Consider the following 7,292-nt stretch of genomic DNA (forward strand, 5'->3'; position numbering starts at 1 on the left):
TACATAACTTGTTTATATAACATTGCCAGATGTTTCAAGATGAAACAATAGGATTCAGACCATCCGATCTCTTCTGATCTCCAAGGAAGGGGGAAGGAGGGTGGGTTATTGGGAATGTAGGCGAGATGGATCCCAAACATCTAAAGTTATGGTAAGTACATAACTAAAAGATGTTATGTGATCCTATCTTGCCTACATTCTGTACTGATGGGACAGCGTCCCTAGCACCTAAATCCTGGGTGGCTCACTGGAAAACACTCCTGAGCACTGTGGAACCAAATGAAGCTCGCCCCCAAGATGCCACATCCAATTTGTAGTGGGAAATGAAAGTGTGCGGGGAAGACCACGTTGCCGCAGCACAAATGTCACTAATGGCAAGCTTAGAATGGAATGCTATTGAAGTAGCCATAGCTCTTGTAGAGTGAGCTTTGACAGAGGTCATAAGCTCTTTATTAGAAGAGGAATAAGCTTGACTAATACAGTCCCTGATCCATTTGGCAATAGTGACCTTTGTGACGGCTTTGCCCAATTTATTATCCAAAAAGAACACAAACAATTGATCTGTTTTCCTTGTTTGTTTGGTCCTATCTAAATAAAAATGCAATTGCCTGTGGACATCTAATGTGTGGAATATGTATTCTGCTTTGTTTGAGTACTTTGGAAAGAAAACTGGAAGTTCTAATGACTGTTGTAGACAAAAACTGGAACAAACTTTAGGGACAAAGGATGGATTTGGCCTGAGAGATACTCTATCTTTGTGAAAAACCAGGTACGGAGGTTTTACAGACAAAGCTTGAAGCTCTGAAACCCTTCTGGCAGAAGTAATCACGACCAGAAAGGCAGTTTTCCACGATAGAAATTTCAAATCACATGTTGCTGCCGGTTCGAAGGGGGAGGAAGTTAAGGCATGTAACACCACATCGAGATCCCATGGAGGAGCAGGATGAGAAATCAGAGGTCGTAAAAGCGCAGCACCTTTCATGAAGGTCTTACACAATCTGTTGCTCATTAAAGGTGGGTTTATAGATTCATGAAAATTGGAAATAGCTGCCAATTGAACCTTGATGGTAGAGACTGAAGAACCTTGATTGAATAGGGAAGTTAGAAATTTCAGGACTTCCGATACAGGAATAGTGATGGGATCCAGACCCCGGAGTTGAGCCCAAATAGCAAATCTCTTCCATTTGCTAGAATACAATTTCTTAGTGGCAGACTTGTGGGCTGAAGATAAGATATGTATGACTTCCGGGTCTAAGGTATGATTCCTGACTATAGTCGGAAGAGGAGGAGCCAAGCTGTTAATTTCAAGGTGTGGAGGGACTGGTGGAGTAGTCCCAACTGATGAACTAATAGGTCTGGGATCTGATCCAGGAACCATGGACCGTCCAGTGCATATTTCCGATGATAGGGGAACCATACCTGATGAGGCCAGTAAGCAGCAACTAAGATCATTTTGCTTCCCAAGTGAGATGCCTTTTGGATCACTCTGGGAAGGAGGGGAACTGGGGGAAAAGCGTATAGCAAGCCAGTGGGCCAAGGATGGGCTAGTGCGTCCATGGGGCTCTCCCCCGGAGCCGGAGTGAGGGAGAAGAACTTTTTGCACTTCGCGTTCAGTGGGGTTGCAAAGAGGTCGCAGCAAGGAATTCCCCATTTGCTGAAAATCTGAGTTGCAACCGTATTGTTCAGAGACCACTCGTGAGGAGAGAGGATAGTTCTGCTCAGTCTGTCGACTATCACATTGGACTTGCCAGGGATATGAGTCGCCACTAGAAATCGTTAGGTCGACACTGCCCATTCCCAAACTCTCATGGCCTCTCTGCAAAGGGGGTAGGATCTGGTCCCTCCCTGCTTGTTCAGGTACCAGACTACTGACATGTTGTCGGAGTGAACGGCAATTACGCCCTGAGGGAGGTAATCGTGAGGGGCTTGTAGGGACAGAAACACCGCCCTCATTTCTAAAAAGTTGATATGAAGGAGGCTCTCTTCCGAATGCCATTTGCCTTGGACTGACCTGCCCAGGGAATGCCCCCCACCCCATCTGGGAGGTGTCCGTAGTCAAAGTGGCCACAGGAGGAGGTGGAACAAAGGATTGTCCCTGATCCAGATTGGAGGGCACCAGCCACCAGCGAAGGTCCCGTTTGCAGGTTTCCGTGATCCATATGAGGTGACTGAGAGGGAGATCCTGAAAGGACCACTGTGTTGAAAGAAGCCACTGGAGAATTCTCATGTGCAACCTTGCTAGGGGAACTAGAAGAACCGTGGCGGACATAGATCCCAATAGCTGCAGGACCATTCTGGCTGGGGCTTTGGATCTGAGAAGTAAGGCTCAAACTTGAGCCTGTATGGTTTGTATCCTTTCTGTAGGAAGATAGACCCGCATTTGGTTTGAGTCTATCTCTACTCCGATGAATCTTATGCGTTGAGATGGCAGCAACACAGACTTTGGCCAATTGAAGGTGATTCCAAGGGAAGTGCCCAGTGATATTGTGGCTTGTAGGTTCTGCAATAGTAGATGCTTGGAGGTGGCAGTTAGGAGCCAGTCATCTAGATACGGAAACACCTGGAATCCTAGACTTCTCAGGTGAGCAGTCACGACCGCCAAACATTTGGTGAACACCCTGGGGGCTGTGGTGAGACCAAAGGGCAGCTGAACTGAAAATGACTGTCTCCTAGGCTGAAGCGCAGATGTCTCCTGGACGCCTGATGTACCATGATGTGGTAATAAGCGTCCTTGAGATCTATGGAGCATATCCAAACACCTTTCTCCAGCAGTGGGAGAATGGATTGTAGGGTGACCATTCGGAACTTGGACTTTTTGACTGAATGATTTAGAATGCTGAGATCCAAAATGGGCCTCAAGTCCCTGGTCTTTTTTGGCACCAAAAAGAATCTTGAGTAAGTCCCTAATCCGATCTGGTCTGTGGGGACCGGTTGGATGACTCCTTTTTGAAGCAGCTTTGAGACTTCTAAGGCTGCAATTTCCCGTTGACTGGGTGGCGGGTCCGGGATTTTCTTGGACGGAGGTGGGGAGTGAGAAAAGAGAATGGCGTAACCTCCGGTGATAATTCGAAGCACCCATCGGTCCTGAGTGATACCTTCCCAGGCTTTTAGGTGCCTCGAAAAATGACCCCCAACTGGCTCCGGAGCTGCACAGTCGGGCAATCCCTCAGGGATTGTGAAAGGCTGAAGAGCCACGAAAGGACTCGCGGTCTCCAGTGTTGCGGGGGCCTCTGCCGCCTCTGAGACGGCATCTTCCAGAAGAATTTCCCCCTCCTCTGCCTCTAGAAGGGGGATCGTCCTGCTGTGAGGGATAAGACTTCTGAGATCTACGGAACCACATTTTCCCTCCTCTTTTAGCCTTGGGGTAAGGCCGAAAGGGAGTGGAAAATCGTGCCCCTACGGCAGTCAAAGTCTTACCTTCTTGCTCGCAGCGGGTCAATGTGTCCTTTACCTTGGGTCCAAACAAAGAGGACCCATCAAAGGGAGCATCGGCAAAGGAAGACTTGAAGGCTTCCGCAAAATGACACAGGCGGAACCAGGCTTGCCTCCATAGAGCAATACCTGTACCCGCCACTCTACCGCCTCGGCCGCATATGAAATGAGCCTCATGGACGAGTTTGATATGGATGACAGCGTAGCCAACTGAGAGCCAACCGTCTGGGCCAGCTGCTCAGGTAGGTTACCCAAGAGGGTATCTGAAAGCTCCTTGATCAGATCCCTCTGAAACCTGGTGAAGTGCGTTAAATAGTTCAGGGATCTTAAGGTAAAGGCCGCTGAACTGAGGGTGCGCTTACCGTACCGATCCATGCTCCTAGACTCCTTATTAGGAGGATGGATGGACGTCGAAGCCTCTGCTACATCTTGTTGGGTAGCAGATGCCACCACCAAGGCATCTATAGCCACACCTTTCGTCAAAAACTCCTTCTCTGGGGGTGCTGACAGGAACTTATTTGGGCGAGCAGGCACCGGTTCCACAGAGTCTGGGTGTTCCCACGCCCTTCGACAGATCAAATCTAGGAGCTCGTCGAAGGGAGGAGACACCCAGGAGGCGGAGGGCTGAGCCCTGAAGGCCTTAAGGAACACCGACTCATCAGCAGAAGGGGGTTTGGAATGCCAGCCGCCTCGTTGTTTGAGGGCTTCCAGGATGTCTGCAAAGGAGACATCATCTGAGGATGACTTAGGGGACCCCTCTGCATCATCAAGATCAGTGTCTGACGTGAGAGACTCATTGGGGGAGTCAACGTGCTTCCTCTTGCACGATCTTTTCCTTGGGGGTTCCTCTGAAGAAGCTTCAGAGGGACCTCCAGGAGGGGGGGAGCCCCCAGTGGGGGTGACCTCAGGCCCTGGGGCTCCACTGTCTAAGGACAGGGGGACTGCCAAAGACCCAGTCTCCGTATGCAGGGAAGGTGCTGGTGAGACCGTGGAGGTAGCCAAAGAAGATTTGGCTAACGCACTCCTCATGGCCCTGAAGGCCGGACCACCAGAATCCTGGGAAGGTCCAACCCCCATGGCCACAACAGTAGACAGTACCCCCGCAGCCGACACACCGAGAGGAAGGCTTGGGACCGAAAACATCAGTCCCGAAGCGTCCCCCCCGGGGCCGACAGAGGAGGTCCGCGTACCGAACTCCGACTTGAGAGCTGGGGTTGGAGTAAGGGTCGGGGCCAACCAGAAAACCTCCATCGGCTCCACCAGCACCGGCTCCAATGGTGCCGAGGCTGTTGGAGGAGGAACCATAACTACAGGGTGGGCCATCGGCTCCGAAGCCGAATGGGCTGGAGCTGAAACTAACTTTTGGAACACAGGAGACTGAAAAAGTCTTAGGAGCACCCTGTCGATGTCCGAATCAGACATCTTGGAGGATCTAGATGAAACCGATCGGGTCTGAACTGACTTCTCCATCGGCTCCAAAGGACTGGGGGACTGGCTCCAAATGGACTCGACCAATATCGGTTCTGAGGGAGATCCCAGAACAATTTCCCTCGGTGCCGAGGAGGGCTTCGGCGCCGAAGGGGAAGAGTCTGAGCCGGCAACCCTCATCGGCTCCAAAATCAGTGGAGCCGATGAAGGTGACCCACCTCTCGACGCCCCAGTCCTCGGCTCCGAAACCAGAGGAGTCGAGACTGGAGGCATCGAGGCAGACCGTTCCGCCCTTGGCTCCGAAGTCTGTGGAGCCGATGGAGAGGCCTGCCTAGGTTTCTTAGCAGTCGGTTCCAACGGGCTGGTCGGAGCCGACGCTTTCTTCTTCTTAGTAGGAGAGGATGAGGAAGATAAGGCCTCCTCGAAGGAGGGTTTAATCAGCCCTTTCAATATTAATTTATTCTTCCTCTCTTGGAGGACTCTAGATGAAAAGGCGTGACACACGCTACAGGACTCCTGTAGGTGCTTGGCGCCTAAACAATATACGCACGAGGAGTGGTCATCGGTTATAGACATCTTATAACCGCACCTCGTGCAATTTTTGAACCCTGAGGGTCTATGTTCTTTTGACATAATGCCTATCAAAAATCACTAAAACAGTGGAAAGAAGCACTATCTAGTCAGAACAAAGATTTTACCACAATACAAAAAATTAACTTTTTTTTTTTTTTTTAAAACGATACAATACAATATCAGAAAACACTAAAAAGGAGGGCCAAGACCCTCTAACTTAAACAGGTACTTGACCTCCTTGAAAAAATAAGAGAAACTAGCTGAAGAATAGGGGAAGGCCCCTCTAACTTAAACGGGAAACCTTTCCCTTAAACAAACACACAATTTACCACACAAAAATGTACCAAAACACACTCGTACAACAACAATAGCTGTTAAAACAGCTTTTGGGTAAGAATAAGGAATTTCCTGACAGGAAACTTTAGAAATAAAACAGTACTTAGCTCAGCCAAGTTTGAGACCACGTCCTAGCTTGTAAGCGGCAAATGAGATCTGGGGGATTAGTGGTGATGCATCCTGGGATAGAGAATAGCTCAGCCAATAAGAGGCTTCGCTCTATAGCATAGCGTGCCGAGTCGGAGCCGAGGGATCGGCTCCGAGCCCATCAGTACAGAATGTAGGCGAGATAGGATCACATAACATCCGCAAGTTACACTAAGAGAGCAGTGCTGTTTCCGAGGTAAAATACAAAGTGTGTGCATTCTAGGCAGGCAATTCATTTTTGAGGGTTAAGGCTAAAATATTTGGGTCAAGGAGTTGTTGTTATGGTCTGGTTTGGAAATGGAAAGTTCAGGATCAGGAATTACCTGTAGAAGGAAGGAATTGGGTGTTAAATTAAATATTATTTAAATGTACAAAAATACAGTATTTTTTGCATGAGTCTAGAAATGCAGTCATATTAAAGCAAACTTTCACAGTTTGCATACAATTTCAGTAAATAAAATAACCTTCAGTCAAAAATACTGTTAAGAACAGAATGTTCAGCCCTTTGAAAACAAACAGATCTTACAAGGTTTGGAAACTAAGGCTAAAGAGGCATGTAGAACATTAAATGGTTTTGGTATTATTAAGAAATGATTCAGACACAGTGAGCTGAATCATTTAAATTAGTTCATTTGACTGATATGCAGAGGGTCTTTGTAGTACAGACACATGAGCCTGAGTACTGAAGTCAGGTCAAATATCCAGGATTCCAGAATATTAATAATACTATTTTGGAGGAAAAGACTGTTATAGTTCATATTATTCAGGAGAATCAGAATATAAGTGCAGAAACTTTGGATATATTCATCAGCACTGTTACTGTTATCTAGCACTCTAGAATATTAAAAAAAAAATTCTAAAGACCGTTATAGTTTATCAGCACTGTTATTGGAGACAGTATTGGGATATTGTTGACATCTGTACATAATAAAGCATTCTTAACTAAACTACAGCGTGTACAGAATTCATTTTGAAAAGTACAAAGAAACTTGGCCCTTGTAAAAAAAGACTGGCACCTGTTCAGCACAGCTCTGGGTAATTAAAAGATAATTCACTCCAAACTCATTCCAGTTACGTCCATCTCATTCCAGTGTCCTACAGTCATAGCAATTCTTTCACTGGGGATGAAGTTTTATTTTTAAGGATGGAGTGCTGATACAGTGCATTTAAACAGTTTTAGATAGTTGTTGTTATGGGTGTAACAACCAGTTAATTGATGCAGTATAAAAGGAAGGTTCTGAAGTGTAATGGCTGTTCTGATGAAGTCCTCTTGCTTGTTGTTGAGGGACAAAAGCGTGTAACAGTCTTTTTATTTTTTGTGATTTAGTCAATAAACTCAGCTGTTCAAATGATCCGGATTTAAAGTTTTGCATTTT

This window comes from Protopterus annectens, chromosome 5.part0, assembly GCF_019279795.1.
Source record: "Protopterus annectens isolate FY-2018-M chromosome 5.part0, PAN1.0, whole genome shotgun sequence".
NCBI classification, from domain to species: Eukaryota; Metazoa; Chordata; order Ceratodontiformes; family Protopteridae; genus Protopterus; species Protopterus annectens.